This window comes from Toxorhynchites rutilus, chromosome 2 (genome assembly GCF_029784135.1).
Source record: "Toxorhynchites rutilus septentrionalis strain SRP chromosome 2, ASM2978413v1, whole genome shotgun sequence".
NCBI lineage: Eukaryota > Metazoa > Arthropoda > Insecta > Diptera > Culicidae > Toxorhynchites > Toxorhynchites rutilus.
The window spans coordinates 86,574,991-86,593,563 of NC_073745.1; the positions used below are offsets into that span (position 1 = coordinate 86,574,991).

At 42.0% G+C, this 18,573-nt stretch overlaps 1 protein-coding gene and 1 long non-coding RNA gene across 9 annotated transcripts in view; both read right to left on the reverse strand.

The window, feature by feature from the left end:
• Positions 1–18,573, reverse strand: part of LOC129770204 (xaa-Pro dipeptidase) — a 326,892-nt gene that overhangs the window by 81,097 nt on the left and 227,222 nt on the right. The window lies entirely within an intron of this gene.
• LOC129770208 (uncharacterized) lies at positions 576–17,566 on the reverse strand. 3 transcript variants are annotated; one of them, XR_008742051.1, is made up of 4 exons: positions 14,880–17,566; positions 14,722–14,791; positions 14,434–14,641; positions 576–1,741 (listed from the first exon to the last, which is right to left on the reverse strand). It is a non-coding gene; the product is annotated as an uncharacterized LOC129770208 (long non-coding RNA). The 3 variants fall into 3 exon arrangements; XR_008742050.1 differs by having other exon boundaries at positions 14,434–14,791; XR_008742052.1 differs by lacking the exons at positions 14,434–14,641; positions 14,722–14,791; positions 14,880–17,566 and adding exons at positions 1,822–1,891; positions 1,980–3,477.

Here is an 18,573-nt window from a genome sequence, read left to right on the forward strand (position 1 = left end):
TTTGTATAATATATATGCTAGAGGCAATATGAGGCAGCGAAACAGGAGACACATTTAAATGAAAGCATATGAAAGTTTTTCGTATAGTTGCCAAATACACGGCCTAGACAGAGAAAGATATATTCTCGTTCATGTTCTACTTTATCGGCTTAGAAAACACCTTCCAACTTCATTTTATGATGAGGTGTATTATTATCACGCTCCTTTATAAAAGCGCTGGCAGCTATATGGATAGCGTGGTCGTGTAAAGTAACTTTGCATTCCAGCCGGCCTTGGTTCGATCCCCATTGACGTCGTGAGTACTTTTTTGCACAATCCCAAATGAAAAGAGAAAAGAAAACAGAAAGAGATGTCTGCTCGCATACATACAAACCATTTTTGAGCTTTTAAAATAGCACATTATTTGCGCATTTGATTCTCATGCACAGGAAATGGCACATTTTCTGCCAAAGATGACATGTTTTCTGCCAACGCTAGTTTGGGTGTAGGTTTACGGGATGCGCCATTTTGACGCATTTCGAATTTAACAACGAAAATTAGAAAAAATTGTTGAATTTGTAACCCGCGACGCCGGGGGAGCGCGCGAGCCCGTCGCTACCGGGGAATTTGCGCAGATAAGCGGTCGGCTTAAGCGCCACTCCCGTGAGGGAGACCGACCGCCGTGTTATTTTCCTTGCCCGGCAATGAGACACCCACTGAGGGCGGGTTTGTCCTTTTCTCCTCACCAACCCGGTTAGCTTCGCGACTTTTTTCCTGCACTCTCGGGAGAACCCGCGATATCGTTTGTCCACGAGACGTAATGCAGACACAAGGAAGTCTGGGTCGATCCCACTGACTACCACTTATGCTGAGGTCTCCTCACTGGACCTACTAATAATGATCTTCCCCTCAACTTCAGAGCTCGCTTCGGAGCGTAGGAGTGAGAGTGGAAGTAAACAAAAAAAGGAGTCTCCACCCTGACTCGTGACCTAATTAACACAAAAAGAAGAGTGAACGGGTTCGTCGGTGTTTAGGCCACCGCGAGCCAGTAAATACACATTTGTTTCTTAGACCTTAACATATAAATCGAACGGAAAAGTTTATTTTACACTACATTAAATATCAAAACATCTCTCACAACATTCTCAATCACTTAAATCAATTAGCTTCATCAACACTTCTCTTCTACATTGAACATTTAGTCAATCAGGAAAGAACATCCATCAACATAGAAAATTTATTTACTCTAAGAACATTAATCAAATTTCATTACTCTACTCTAATTTTCCTCCCCAGTCTCGATCTCATCACATCTAGGTTGAGAAGACGGCGCGCTTGCTATTTACTCCGTTAGGCTATTCATGAATGGCTTCGCTTATAGCGATTGAAATTACACAGTCATATGGAGTGAGCTCTCCACTGCATGCATTATTTGTGTGTGTATGGCTTTGAATTGTGTGGCTTTCGTGGTTAGTAGCTATTTATAGCGTTTTGCTCAATATCACTTATCCTACATGCGCATGTTAATAATGGATAAGGAAAAAAGGTACTCACTACCATGGATTTATGTGATTCGCTACGTCGACGGGTTCTACTCCTAGCTGGGCGTGCGATGAGCGGTCCTAACTTCCGGTTTACGCCTGTTGCGGCTGCCAGTATTGTTCGCGCAGCGCAGTCTTCGAACCAGGCGGAAAGGTTTGAGCCTTGGCTGGATTTTTGGTCAATTCCAACGTTGACTCCGTGGGGTCAGTAGCGGCGCTTCCTAAAGAGGTTACACGAAAAGCACACACAAGAACCATTCAAAATTACGCCACATGAGCCAAACCACAATGCCATTCTTACCTCCGGATGTATTTAACGGATGCACGGGAGGGTACAACTTCAACTTTGCCTAAATCTATCGACTATCCAGCTAACAAAATTTGAACAAAAAAAAAAAAAAAAAAAAAAAAGAACACTAATGAGCACAACTAACTCGCGATAATTAAAACACCAACTACCTTTTGTGAAATTCGCGGTTCAAGAAAATAACACCACTCCGACCTCTTCCACGGTCCACGTTGAAATGGAAGAACATAATTTTTAGTCCTCAGATCAGCGTACTAATCAATAGGACCGGAACTGCGTAATTATTAACGAAGTTAATAATCACGCAAGTCATGCCAAGTTCCCTTGTCCCTACATCGGTCTCATATTCAAATATTCTCGGGCGATCACCTTTAACCTCCCGAGCGCAGTTCAAATCGAATCGCTTGCCGGGTTTTTGAGGTTCCAAGAACAAGAAAACCTCCGCCGAAAGACTCTGCTATTTGGGGGAAATATCCAAACGAAAAAAATGAAAAAAGGAAAGCATGAGTCTTTCGGGTGTATTGGTATTTGGGTGTCTTGGCTAAAACACAGCCGTCGAATCACATCCAGCACCCATTATGCCAAGTTGCTCAAATCTAAAAAGAGGAGCGGCACTCGCGTTGCCTTACATCCAATACATTGAAAGAAGAGAGAGGCTCCGATTCACACAAGTGAGCTGGTGTAGAATCTGAACTTCAAAATAACTAAACGAGGGGCTTCCAAATGTCGAAACCAGTACCACGCTACATCATTCCCTGCTGAATTTTCGAAAATTTGATTGGCATAAACCAATCAAATTTTCGAAGGCGAAAATAGAGTCTCCCTTCGCAGAATGTTCACTAACATTTTCGGGGTCATATGTGGTCATCGTCAAACTGAATTGGCTCATCCTCTATCTCCAGTATCAGATCGGGTAATCTGTCTGTAACTGACCATCAACGCTTTACAGCTCCGGTCTCCAGCGAAATGTCATGCGAACCACTGTAAAAGGTTAACTCTAAACGCCCATCAAAAATTACTGGCATTACAGCAACTAACTAACTACTGAACTGAGAAACAAGAAAAACTCGAAAATACATCAATCGATCTGACCTTCAAGAACTACTATTAGTTGACAATCCTATTCACACAAAATGAAGAAAAAATATACTCAAAATTACCCAAAACTATAACTAAAATCCTTACATCCTCCACTTCTCATTAATAGAAGTATTTCTGGAGATGTAAAAAAAAACGTACTATCGACCTACGTCGAAAAAATAACTCGATGAATATTGTTCATTCCGACCTCAGAACTTTACCCGAGTAAAAAGGAATGAAAACAATATCCCTCTTAAATTAGCCCGAAATTTCTTCGGATATGGAAGCTACTTTGGAAACTCCAAAGATTGCGTGCTTCCACCGAAGAAAAATCTTAAAGTTCGCCATTCTCAATCGTTGGCATGCTCCAACGATGAGATGACCTTTTTCCTAACAAAATCACAAAACAAAACTAAATAATCAACCAATCACACATTCACGCACCCCTCGCTTACAAGCGATGTACACTCATTCTCCCAATACACTCACACAAGTCACTCAAGCTATTGCCAACTAAACAGTGTTTAAGAAGTAAACAAACCGGAGCGATGGTTTGGTCAGTGAAGTTTGTTTTTTTTTTTTTTTTTTTTTTTTTTTTTTTTTAATTTATGTGTTTCACACGGACGATTCCGTGTTTATGAAGGAAAAACCTTGTGAGCGATATTGACAACGATGGAAAAGGAAAGTGAAGATGGTGAGTCGTTCCAATTCTTAGGTGTTAAGCTTTTTTTTCTCTTTTTCTTTCCCAGATTAGGTTCGACAAGGGGAACAGCATCACCGATTGGACTGGATTGTTGCTGAGGAAACGATCCAAACAACGACGAAGGACGAGGATGACCAGGAACGGGACCAAAAAGGGACTAGGACAAAAAGGACGGAGGAATATTGAACGGGACCATTGGAGACAAATAATGAAGGAATCTGCAAAACGACTAGGACAACTCTTGGAAACCACAACTGAAGGAAAACACAGGAATGGAATGAAAATCATCAAAAGAAAACACAGTAATGGAAAAGGATGGAGGCTACTGAAAAGCCGGTAGAAAACGGGAACAACTGGATCTGGACACTGGTGAAACACAAGGGAAACACGGACAGGAAAATTTTCAAGGATAGGACACGGAATATGAGCTGGAGGACACAGTGACAAGACCAAAATCACAACGATAACCAAAATGTAATTCTTCAATCTAAATATCTATTAATTTTTTACTTATTTTAGGAATTAAACTAAGGAAACTGTACCAACACGGATAACCTAATAAACTAAACGGAATTTCTTCGAACCAAAAAAAAACAAATAAATAATGGAATACCGGAACGCCAAAATGACGAAAAAAACAAAAACAACCGAAAAATATGGAATATAAACAAAGGAAAAACGTGAGTGACTATAACTTTTTAATGAATTAACAAACTAATCTAACTAGAATTAAGACTAACACTAGAAGTAAGGGTTAGGGAACTAGGAAAAAATAATAACTAACTACAACTAATATTTACAAATATTTACAATCCGGGTCGCTTTTCCCTACCAACTCGGTTCCGAAGGTCGGTCTCTTTCTTGATGTTTTCGTTGGGATTCCCGTTAGTCACTTCGGCTACATAGCTTTCAAATGCTTGATTCTACGGAATCACCCAGATCGAGAGGTTTATCTAGTCTCTTCTTCTTCCGACTGCTTTCAAGTGCTGAGGCGCTCTCCTCTTCGTTTCTTCACAAAGTCCACTACTGATTGTTTCGAAAATCATCATCAGTGCTCGCTTTACGCTTCGCGGTACCATGACCGCTACTTTGCACAGGTCATCGCTCCGACTCTTTCCTTTTCTTCGTGAACTTTGCTACTTTTTTTTTTGAATCATTGTGAGCTTTCAACCCAGACTTTAGGCAATCTTCCAAAGTCTCAACGATTCCTCAATCGATGGGATTCGACGTAGACTTTCCACATAGGTGTGTTTTCTATTATTAGTTCCTTTCTGAAAGGTACATAGCTTGAACACCGTTTCGCTCTGTAATAGCAATGTAAAAGAACCGACTCCCATCTGGTGTCCATCCCATATCGCCACAAAGCCTTCTTCACTTCGTCGAATTTTTTTCCCACCACTGGGTATTCGTCCCGTATACTTAAATTGGAACGATAGTTCCGCCCTATTTTAGCATCTGCCTTAAATAATTTCCTCAAACACCGCTGTTTCTCAGAGAGGTCTAGCCCGATTGTATTCTCATCGAGTTTCTCCCGAATACTCAGCTCGTAGTCTACTTCGTCCATCGTAAGGTACTCCGCAGACGGAAATTTATCCATTTTGATTAATTAAAACAATACCAATAATTAATATATATATATTTTTTTTAATTCACAGGACAACGGGACGTAGCTGACTGATTCCGAATGCTTGATCAATAATTTTATAAAGAACAATTTTAATCAATAATACAGTAGAGAGGCTGAATTTCAACAAAAAAAAATAGTTTTAGATACGAAAAATGTGTTTGAGAATAATTACGTAGTAGAAGACAATAATTATAACTGCCCAATATCGTTTTTATGTTTGAGCTGATATGGATGAATAATTAACAAGAAAAATAAATGTATTATACATGCGAGTTAAATGTTCAAGGATTCTTACCGAAATAGATATTTGTATGAATAAACAAAAAATAATTAAATGTAATAATTGATGAAGATTATCATAGAAATTAATAAACAAAATATATACCAAAAATATTATGAACGAAAATGTAAATTAATAACTCAAAAAAGGGAAAATGCCAAATGTAACCCGCGACGCCGGGGAAGCGCGCGAGTTCGTCGCGACCGGGGATTTTGCGCAGATAAGCGGTCGGCTTAAGCGCCACTCCCGCGAGGGAGACCGACCGCCGTGTTTTATCCTTGCCCGGCAATGAGACACCCACTGAGGGCGGGTTTGTCCTTTTTCTCACAAACCCGGTTATTTCCGCGACTCTTCTGCGCTAAGAAGGACCCGCGACACCGTTTATCCGCGTTCCACAATTCAGGCAACAGAGGCAATACGGTTGTTTCCAATGAACACCGTTTATGCCAAAATTCTCATCATTGGACCTACGCAATGATGCCAAACCCACCCACCTTGAAGTTTCAGAGGACGAGGTGCGGGGGTTGAAAAGTTGTCCACAACAGAAGAGGAGCCCCAACCCTGGGCTCGTGACCTATCTGAAAATTGTATCGGGTGTTTAGGCTACCAACCAACTGTACCAACACGGATAACCTAATAAACTAAACGGAATTTCTTCGAACCAAAAAAAAAACAAATAAATAATGGAATACCGGAACGCCAAAAATGACGAAAAAAACAAAAACAACCGAAAAATATGGAATATAAACAAAGAAAAAACGTGAGTGACTATAACTTTTTAATGAATTAACAAACTAATCTAACTAGAATTAAGACTAACACTAGAAGTAAGGGTTAGGGAACTAGGAAAAAATAATAACTAACTACAACTAATATTTACAAATATTTACAATCCGGGTCGCTTTTCCCTACCAACTCGGTTCCGAAGGTCGGTCTCTTTCTTGATGTTTTCGTTGGGATTCCCGTTAGTCACTTCGGCTACATAGCTTTCAAATGCTTGATTCTACGGAATCACCCAGATCGAGAGGTTTATCTAGTCTCTTCTTCTTCCGACTGCTTTCAAGTGCTGAGGCGCTCTCCTCTTCGTTTCTTCACAAAGTCCACTACTGATTGTTTCGAAAATCATCATCAGTGCTCGCTTTACGCTTCGCGGTACCATGACCGCTACTTTGCACAGGTCATCGCTCCGACTCTTTCCTTTTCTTCGTGAACTTTGCTACTTTTTTTTTTTGAATCATTGTGAGCTTTCAACCCAGACTTTAGGCAATCTTCCAAAGTCTCAACGATTCCTCAATCGATGGGATTCGACGTAGACTTTCCACATAGGTGTGTTTTCTATTATTAGTTCCTTTCTGAAAGGTACATAGCTTGAACAAAAAAAAAAAAAAAAAAGACAAACTTCACTGACCAAACCATCGCTCCGGTTTGTTTACTTCTTAAACACTGTTTAGTTGGCAATAGCTTGAGTGACTTGTGTGAGTGTATTGGGAGAATGAGTGTACATCGCTTGTAAGCGAGGGGTGCGTGAATGTGTGATTGGTTGATTATTTAGTTTTGTTTTGTGATTTTGTTAGGAAAAAGGTCATCTCATCGTTGGAGCATGCCAACGATTGAGAATGGCGAACTTTAAGATTTTTCTTCGGTGGAAGCACGCAATCTTTGGAGTTTCCAAAGTAGCTTCCATATCCGAAGAAATTTCGGGCTAATTTAAGATGGATATTGTTTTCATTCCTTTTTACTCGGGTAAAGTTCTGAGGTCGGAATGAACAATATTCATCGAGTTATTTTTTCGACGTAGGTCGATAGTACGTTTTTTTTTACATCTCCAGAAATACTTCTATTAATGAGAAGTGGAGGATGTAAGGATTTTAGTTATAGTTTTGGGTAATTTTGAGTATATTTTTTCTTCATTTTGTGTGAATAGGATTGTCAACTAATAGTAGTTCTTGAAGGTCAGATCGATTGATGTATTTTCGAGTTTTTCTTGTTTCTCAGTTCAGTAGTTAGTTAGTTGCTGTAATGCCAGTAATTTTTGATGGGCGTTTAGAGTTAACCTTTTACAGTGGTTCGCATGACATTTCGCTGGAGACCGGAGCTGTAAAGCGTTGATGGTCAGTTACAGACAGATTACCCGATCTGATACTGGAGATAGAGGATGAGTCAATTCAGTTTGACGATGACCACATATGACCCCGAAAATGTTAGTGAACATTCTGCGAAGGGAGACTCTATTTTCGCCTTCGAAAATTTGATTGGTTTATGCCAATCAAATTTTCGAAAATTCAGCAGGGAATGATGTAGCGTGGTACTGGTTTCGACATTTGGAAGCCCCTCGTTTAGTTATTTTGAAGTTCAGATTCTACACCAGCTCACTTGTGTGAATCGGAGCCTCTCTCTTCTTTCAATGTATTGGATGTAAGGCAACGCGAGTGCCGCTCCTCTTTTTAGATTTGAGCAACTTGGCATAATGGGTGCTGGATGTGATTCGACGGCTGTGTTTTAGCCAAGACACCCAAATACCAATACACCCGAAAGACTCATGCTTTCCTTTTTTCATTTTTTTCGTTTGGATATTTCCCCCAAATAGCAGAGTCTTTCGGCGGAGGTTTTCTTGTTCTTGGAACCTCAAAAACCCGGCAAGCGATTCGATTTGAACTGCGCTCGGGAGGTTAAAGGTGATCGCCCGAGAATATTTGAATATGAGACCGATGTAGGGACAAGGGAACTTGGCATGACTTGCGTGATTATTAACTTCGTTAATAATTACGCAGTTCCGGTCCTATTGATTAGTACGCTGATCTGAGGACTAAAAATTATGTTCTTCCATTTCAACGTGGACCGTGGAAGAGGTCGGAGTGGTGTTATTTTCTTGAACCGCGAATTTCACAAAAGGTAGTTGGTGTTTTAATTATCGCGAGTTAGTTGTGCTCATTAGTGTTCTCAAAAAATATACTCAAAATTACCCAAAACTATAACTAAAATCCTTACATCCTCCACTTCTCATTAATAGAAGTATTTCTGGAGATGTAAAAAAAAACGTACTATCGACCTACGTCGAAAAAATAACTCGATGAATATTGTTCATTCCGACCTCAGAACTTTACCCGAGTAAAAAGGAATGAAAACAATATCCATCTTAAATTAGCCCGAAATTTCTTCGGATATGGAAGCTACTTTGGAAACTCCAAAGATTGCGTGCTTCCACCGAAGAAAAATCTTAAAGTTCGCCATTCTCAATCGTTGGCATGCTCCAACGATGAGATGACCTTTTTCCTAACAAAATCACAAAACAAAACTAAATAATCAACCAATCACACATTCACGCACCCCTCGCTTACAAGCGATGTACACTCATTCTCCCAATACACTCACACAAGTCACTCAAGCTATTGCCAACTAAACAGTGTTTAAGAAGTAAACAAACCGGAGCGATGGTTTGGTCAGTGAAGTTTGTTTTTTTTTTTTTTTTTTTTTTTTTAATTTATGTGTTTCACACGGACGATTCCGTGTTTATGAAGAAAAAACCTTGTGAGCGATATGGACAACGATGGAAAAGGAAAGTGAAGATGGTGAGTCGTTCCAATTCTTAGGTGTTAAGCTTTTTTTTCTCTTTTTCTTTCCCAGATTAGGTTCGACAAGGGGAACAGCATCACCGATTGGACTGGATTGTTGCTGAGGAAACGATCCAAACAACGACGAAGGACGAGGATGACCAGGAACGGGACCAAAAAGGGACTAGGACAAAAAGGACGGAGGAATATTGAACGGGACCATTGGAGACAAATAATGAAGGAATCTGCAAAACGACTAGGACAACTCTTGGAAACCACAACTGAAGGAAAACACAGGAATGGAATGAAAATCATCAAAAGAAAACACAGTAATGGAAAAGGATGGAGGCTACTGAAAAGCCGGTAGAAAACGGGAACAACTGGATCTGGACACTGGTGAAACACAAGGGAAACACGGACAGGAAAATTTTCAAGGATAGGACACGGAATATGAGCTGGAGGACACAGTGACAAGACCAAAATCACAACGATAACCAAAATGTAATTATTCAATCTAAATATCTATTAATTTTTTACTTATTTTAGGAATTAAACTAAGGAAACTGTACCAACACGGATAACCTAATAAACTAAACGGAATTTCTTCGAACCAAAAAAAAAAAAAAAAAAAAAAAAAAAAAAAAAAAAAAAAAAAAGGATAAAGTTTGGTTCTCAAATGGGGATCAACATAGGGTAGGAGCCTGCCTGTTGGTCTCAAATGTTCCTATCTCACGCCTCCACGAAGATCATATGACGACATTTTTAGATCGGGCGTGAACTGGAAACACACACCTGGTCTTGGCTCCGAGAACGGGTGTCGAAAGTGGCTAAGTGAGGGGGTGCGAGCGAGTCAGAGCGCTATATCTCTCCCGGGGAAGGCCTCCCGGGTCATGGAGGCCTTGCCAACCCGCTGTCTCCCGGGCAAAGGAGATACACCCAATAAAATGGAGCTACGATCACGAAGAATAATTAGAATGCGATCACCCGAGGAGGGTCCCCGAACTGGAGCTGGTCCTGGAACGGGCGTAAGAGCGAGCGGCCAGCGGCTGGAGGGCGATGTGCAAGAGCGGGCCACCAGCCGGGTTCAACCCGAAGAGCTACCGCCACACGGAAACAGCAGCCATCGACATCACCCAAGAAACGCTGCGCCTACGAGACGTGTTGCGACTGCCAGACGACAGTCGTCCACACTTGTGGGTACCACTAGGCGCCGGATCATGTGGACACACGAAATGAATGAATTCGTGATCCGCGCCTATTACATCTGCACTGCTTTGGAGACGGACATGAGCGGTCGCCCTCGAATACTAACAATGTTCGAGGAAGCGTATCCAGAGTTCGTCGGGAGGCTTGATCAGAACGCGATGAACGCGAGGCGTAGAGCGATAGTACGCAACAACATGCTCTCCCAAACGCAAATCGACGAGATCAAGCAGCAGGTGCAGAGAGAAATAAGCTCCAGGAACAACAGAGCAAGCGATGTGTCGAGACGAAGTTCAGTACGGCTGAGCAATTCATTCGCGAGTGGGGCACGCGAATCAGCACCAGTGGAGGCCACAGTACTACAACCCCCTGAGCCGGAAGACCCACAGCCAGATCAACAACTACTACGCGATCTGGTCTTCCACTACGACGAGGCGATCTCACAGTTCCGCGACACAGACCCATTGTCGCGCCCCAGGATCCCGAAGTTGCAGCATTCCCGCAGGCTGACAAGTGCAGTAAAGCTCATGAACGAGCACGTTCTTCCGCTGCACTTGGTTGATGCTGAGAACATGGAGGAGCTGCAACTGAAAGTTTACTGTGCTGCTGTGGCGACCGCCAAAAGTTTAGGATACCGTATTAGGCCAAGAGGCGGACTGCTCCAACATCTCCGTGAAAGGCGTGAGCCTCCATGGCGAAGGAGATTGGAGCAACGGATCCTAAACAAGCGCGCCGCAATTGGAAGACTGATGGCGTACAAAAGAGGCAGCAGATCGGCGAAATTATGTCGCCAAGTTGCTGTGATCGTGCGGCCTACTGAACTTCGCCAGCTGGGAGCTCACCAGCTGACGGAAAAACTCGACACACTGGTACAGCAATTGAGCGTCCTAACTAAACGGCTGAAACGTTACTCTGACTCTGCAAAGCGCCAGGAACAAAATCGGATGTTCAGAGATAACGAAAAAGCGTTCTACGACCACATTAGCGACGAGAAGCCCGACTACCGCGAAGGTTTGCCAGATATTAGCGATGTGACGAACTTCTGGGCTGGTATTTGGGAGACCCCAGTACAACATCGCGACGGGCAAATGTGGTTAAGACGGGAGGAGGAGAGTTGTGGTGAAATTGGAGAGATGCCAGCTATCATCGTCGAAGAGAACGATGTCCGCGAAGCCTCGCGGTACCTGAGGAACTGGGCAGCACCGGGCCCCGATGGTGTTCAGAACTTCTGGCACAAGAAGCTGACCGTCGCACATCAAAAGATAGCTGAGTGCTTCAACAAGGTGCTACGTGACCCACACAACCTCCCTGAATTCGCCACCCGTGGCGTCACATTCCTCCTCCCGAAAGACAGCAACACATTGAACCCATCAAAGTACAGGCCGATAACGTGCCTATCGAGTCTGTACAAGATATTAAGCAGCATCATAACCGCCAAAGTTTCTGCCCACTGCGAACAACACCATATCATCGCAGAAGAGCAGAAAGGATGCAGAAAAAATACGCATGGCTGCAAAGACCAGGCCATCATCGACGCAACCATAGTCGGCCAGGCGGTTTATAATCAGCGGAACCTAAGCATGGCCTATATCGATTACAGGAAGGCTTATGACTCCATACCTCACTCGTTTCTCGTCCGGGTATTGGAGCTCTACAAAATTGATCCCGTCGTCGTTAGGTTCCTGCAGCATGCGATGAGGCAGTGGAGCACGTCTCTGCACCTTAGTGATGGGGAAAATGTGTTGCAGTCTAGAACGCTGCAGATAAAGAGGGGGATATTCCAAGGCGACTCTTTCAGCCCGCTTTGGTTTTGTCTGGCACTGAACCCCCTCAGTAGGACGCTCAATAGAAACGGTCATGGCTATAAAATAAGGTATGGCGACGGCGCCCACGAAGAAGTGACCCATACCTTTTACATGGACGATCTCAAGGTCTACGCTGATTCACGTCAGCGTCTAGGTGTAGCTATCCGGGTTGTCGAAGACATAAGCAGGGACATCTGTATGGAGTTCGGCCTCGACAAGTGTCGCTGTGTCCACCTGCTGAAAGGACAACTTACCGAATCCGGAGGCTACGAGGTCTATGACGGCGAGTTTATAAGAGACATGGTTCGTGGCGAATCCTATAAATATCTTGGATTCCGACAGCTCACCGGGATTCGCCACTCCGACATCAAGACGGAGCTGCGAGACAAGTTCTTGAGTCGAGTGAACTGTGTCCTGAGGACTTTCCTCAACGCGGGGAACAAGGTACGCGCGATCAACACATTCGCGGTTCCCCTGCTGACCTTCAGTTTTGGTGTAGTCAAATGGAGCAAAACTGACCTAGAGGACCTTGAGAGGAGGATGAGGAAAGCATTCAAAGAGGCCGGAATGCACCATCCTCAATCGGCACTGGAGAGAGTTTCACTACCACGCAAAGAAGGGGGACTTGGAATCGTCGACATTTCTGCACTGTGTGTTGCCCAGGTACGACAACTGCGCGAGTACTTCGCAGAACGCGCCAACCAAAACGCGCTATACCGGGCTGTCTGCGCCGCCGACAGAGGATACAGCGCTCTGCACTTGGCGCAAGCGGAGTACCAACTCAACTGCAATCTGCAGACAGTGGAGGAGAAGATTGCAGCTTGGAAGCAGAAGGCAGTGCATGGTGCCCACCCCCATCAACTGGATCGGCCACACGTCGACAAGGCCGCATCTAATCTGTGGCTAACGCGTGGTGAACTCTCTTCAGTAGTAGAAGCCGACATGATAGCCATCCAGGACAGGATAATGCCGACGAGAAACTGCAGGCGGTACGTCTGGCATCAAGACGTTGATGACATTTGCCGGATGTGCCATCAACCAGGTGAAAACATAGAACACATTATGGGAGGCTGTCCCGTTTTGGCCAACGCAGCCTACACCGAGCGCCACAACAACGTGGCCCGTATTGTTCATCGACAACTGGCGCTCCAATGTGCTCTACTGGAAGACAACGTACCAAACTACCGGTACCTGCCTGCACCTGTCCTGGAAAATGACCGTTTCAAGCTGTACTGGGATCGCACTGTTCTGACCGACCTCTCGATCCACCACAACCGGCCAGATATAATGGTTTACGACAAGAGCGACCGCAAAGTCACCATCATCGATGTCGCTATTCCACTGAACCAGAATCTGGAGGAGAACCACGGTCGCAAAATCTGCAAGTACCGACCATTGGCCGTGGAGCTCAAGGAACTGTGGGGACTAAGGGAGGTCCCAAGAATTGTTCCAGTCGTTCTCTCTGGAACTGGAATTGTCCCGAAGACACTTCTGGAAGCGCTAAAGGTGTTGAATATGGAGAAGGAATTGGCCGGCATCCAAAAGTCGGTCATCCTTAGCACCTGCGCGATTGTCCGACAATTTCTCGGGAGAACCCGCGATATCGTTTGTCCACGAGACGTAATGCAGACACAAGGAAGTCTGGGTCGATCCCACTGACTACCACTTATGCTGAGGTCTCCTCACTGGACCTACTAATAATGATCTTCCCCTCAACTTCAGAGCTCGCTTCGGAGCGTAGGAGTGAGAGTGGAAGTAAACAAAAAAAGGAGTCTCCACCCTGACTCGTGACCTAATTAACACAAAAAGAAGAGTGAACGGGTTCGTCGGTGTTTAGGCCACCGCGAGCCAGTAAATACACATTTGTTTCTTAGACCTTAACATATAAATCGAACGGAAAAGTTTATTTTACACTACATTAAATATCAAAACATCTCTCACAACATTCTCAATCACTTAAATCAATTAGCTTCATCAACACTTCTCTTCTACATTGAACATTTAGTCAATCAGGAAAGAACATCCATCAACATAGAAAATTTATTTACTCTAAGAACATTAATCAAATTTCATTACTCTACTCTAATTTTCCTCCCCAGTCTCGATCTCATCACATCTAGGTTGAGAAGACGGCGCGCTTGCTATTTACTCCGTTAGGCTATTCATGAATGGCTTCGCTTATAGCGATTGAAATTACACAGTCATATGGAGTGAGCTCTCCACTGCATGCATTATTTGTGTGTGTATGGCTTTGAATTGTGTGGCTTTCGTGGTTAGTAGCTATTTATAGCGTTTTGCTCAATATCACTTATCCTACATGCGCATGTTAATAATGGATAAGGAAAAAAGGTACTCACTACCATGGATTTATGTGATTCGCTACGTCGACGGGTTCTACTCCTAGCTGGGCGTGCGATGAGCGGTCCTAACTTCCGGTTTACGCCTGTTGCGGCTGCCAGTATTGTTCGCGCAGCGCAGTCTTCGAACCAGGCGGAAAGGTTTGAGCCTTGGCTGGATTTTTGGTCAATTCCAACGTTGACTCCGTGGGGTCAGTAGCGGCGCTTCCTAAAGAGGTTACACGAAAAGCACACACAAGAACCATTCAAAATTACGCCACATGAGCCAAACCACAATGCCATTCTTACCTCCGGATGTATTTAACGGATGCACGGGAGGGTACAACTTCAACTTTGCCTAAATCTATCGACTATCCAGCTAACAAAATTTGAACAAAAAAAAAAAAAAAAAAAAAAAAGAACACTAATGAGCACAACTAACTCGCGATAATTAAAACACCAACTACCTTTTGTGAAATTCGCGGTTCAAGAAAATAACACCACTCCGACCTCTTCCACGGTCCACGTTGAAATGGAAGAACATAATTTTTAGTCCTCAGATCAGCGTACTAATCAATAGGACCGGAACTGCGTAATTATTAACGAAGTTAATAATCACGCAAGTCATGCCAAGTTCCCTTGTCCCTACATCGGTCTCATATTCAAATATTCTCGGGCGATCACCTTTAACCTCCCGAGCGCAGTTCAAATCGAATCGCTTGCCGGGTTTTTGAGGTTCCAAGAACAAGAAAACCTCCGCCGAAAGACTCTGCTATTTGGGGGAAATATCCAAACGAAAAAAATGAAAAAAGGAAAGCATGAGTCTTTCGGGTGTATTGGTATTTGGGTGTCTTGGCTAAAACACAGCCGTCGAATCACATCCAGCACCCATTATGCCAAGTTGCTCAAATCTAAAAAGAGGAGCGGCACTCGCGTTGCCTTACATCCAATACATTGAAAGAAGAGAGAGGCTCCGATTCACACAAGTGAGCTGGTGTAGAATCTGAACTTCAAAATAACTAAACGAGGGGCTTCCAAATGTCGAAACCAGTACCACGCTACAAATTTTTATTTTATTTTTTGTAATGACTTTTATCCATTGATCGAGGTTAAAATATATTGAAGTCTATTTTCTTCAAAAGTGTTGAAATATTGAAATTCTCTATGTGGTATACCTATCTCTACGTCAATATGCGTCAATTTGACGCAGTCGTAGTGTAGACAAAATTTTGAGTAAATATACAAACACCAATAATATATGAATAATATATAAGACTGTACCTACAGTTCGATTCACTAGCTCCGTTATTCGGAATAGCTATCTCAAATGAACCTTAATTTACATATTTTCATTTTTTACGTATAGTTGAGTAGTGCGGGGTAAAGGTGCGCACGGGGCAAAAGTGCGCATTGGCCTTTTTGAAGCAAACGAGCATAAAATTTCGACAACAGTGCGTACAATAGTGCGTACTCGTTTTTGTGAAAAAGTTCAAGAGCTTTTTTAAAAATTAGATTAGTTCAAAAATTACTTGTGGGCCAAAGGTGGGTTTTGCTCAGAAAAAAAATTATAAAATGTTTCCAACCAAATTTTTAACGGGACAAGAAGAAAACTGATTTGAAGAAATGCACTCCAGAAATGCTCAAATGGCCCTATAGAGGCTTCCGGAGGGATTCTCGAAGCGTCGGATTGCGGCAGACCTCGATATTTCTGAATCAGCTCTGAGGAAGAGGCTCATATCAGTGAGTGATTTATGATTTGAATCTTCTTTTATTGACATTTCTACTTATACTGGGTTGTGCCAGCGAGCACCTAGGGCGGTTCAGACAAGTATTTACGAGTGAGCAGTCTGAGGATCTGCGAGCCACTGCAGTGCATTGGACAAAGCTTTCTATGGTATGACTCTCAAAGATTTACATCGTCTGGCGTTTGATTTTGCGGAAGCCAACAACCTCCAGCACGAATTCAGCCAAAACAGGTAGGAAAAGATTGGGATTCTAGCTTCATGAGGAACCATCGTCTGTTTCTTCGAACCCTACAACAGCGCAACGAAGTTACAGCGCTCCAAGGCAAATCGTCGGAATCCTCAGAACCGAAATCCAAGATGAGGAGGAAAAATGAACAATCGCTTAAAAATAATTCAAATGAATTTTAAATCAAAAATGTTTTTATTTTCACCATGCATTCAAATCAATAACGGTTATGTTTCGTTTATGTTTATGTTTTCACAATGAACTTCAAATATTTTTTTCTCAACAATGAGTTTCAATTAAATCAAGTGAAGGTAACCATGTATTTATAAACTTGATCTATATTAATAAAAACATTTTGGTGTCCGTTCCTCACGATTTAACTCAAGAACAGAGCAACGGATTTAAACAGTCAGTATCAAGATTGATGCGTCATAGTCTGCATCAGGTTTATATGTCAAAAAAAAATTATATGCCGCGTGTATAGATTATGTACATAAAAATAATTTCTGTGGAACCTTGATTTATATCAATATATCAATTGTGGGTGGGACGAAGTTCGCCGGGTCAGCTAATTTGTTAATAAAAAGGAATTCTGTTTCAAATGTTGAACATTTTCAGATATCTTATATTGTCATTCTCCTCCCTCCCAATAATTTCCACGTGATATGTTCGACCGTAACACCCACTCATCTTCACCCATAAAACATCATACAGCACCCCCTCCTCCCCCACTGGATAGTGCCTACACACTCTGGTAATGAGGCTTCTTCCGCTGGTAATGATAAAGCATTGTTTTTTGTTACAAGTTACCCCAGAAGTACAATTTAATAAGTGCGCATTTTTGTCCCGTAGGGTGCGCACCTTTGCCCCCACTATGGGGCAAAAGTACGCATTTGCTACTTTGTATTAAAATAGATTTTTGTCTAACTACGAACAAAACTCGAGAAATTCATGTACTACATTTCGAAGGTAATATATATAGTTAAAATTTGGCAACCAAATTTAATTTGATTTTCAAGAGTTATTGGACGGTTAGTTGTGCACCTATTTCCCGCACTACTCCAAGTATTGTTATATAGCCATTACCCGCCAAAACAATATAGTGATATGTCGATCATCTGAATCGGTCTAGTAGTTCAAATAGTAATAGTAATAGTAATAGTAATAGTAATAGCAATAGTAATAGCAATAGTAATAGTAATAGTAATAGTAATAGTAATAGTAATAGTAATAGTAATAGTAATAGTAATAGTAATAGTAATAGTAATAGTAATAGTAATAGTAATAGTAATAGTAATAGTAATAGTAATAGTAATAGTAATAGTAATAGTAATAGTAATAGTAATAGTAATAGTAATAGTAATAGTAATAGTAATAGTAATAGTAATAGTAATAGTAATAGTAATAGTAATAGTAATAGTAATAGTAATAGTAATAGTAATAGTAATAGTAATAGTAATAGTAATAGTAATAGTAATAGTAATAGTAATAGTAATAGTAATAGTAATAGTAATAGTAATAGTAATAGTAATAGTAATAGTAATAGTAATAGTAATAGTAATAGTAATAGTGTGGAGCCGATATGGCGTGGAGGTAACATCCATACATCTCACGCTCAAGATCACGAGTTCAATTCTCACTCCCGACATTCTTCCAAAATGGAAGGTTAAAGTGACGAACCAGCCAGAAGCGTTGAAAGTCACTATAATACAGAAAAAAAAAAAAATAATAGTAATAGTAATAGTAATAGTAATAGTAATAGTAATAGTAATAGTAATAGTAATAGTAATAGTAATAGTAATAGTAATAGTAATAGTAATAGTAATAGTAATAGTAATAGTAATAGTAATAGTAATAGTAATAGTAATAGTAATAGTAATAGTAATAGTAATAGTAATAGTAATAGTAATAGTAATAGTAATAGTGCCGGTCATCACGAAGGGGGCGCTCCGCTTTCCGCAAGAGCAGATCGCTTGCCACACCATGTACTTTTTGGCAAACTTGGATAGTTTCTGCTTGCGAATCTCCTCCGGAACGCTGAATTTGTCCTCTGCGGAGAAGAACAACAGGCCCGGCAGCTGACGAAAGTCCGCTTTGACGTAGGTTTCGTCGTCCATTACCAGGCAATGCGGCTTCGTCAGCATTTCGGTGTACAGCTTCCGGGCTCGCGTCTTCCCCACCATGTTTTGC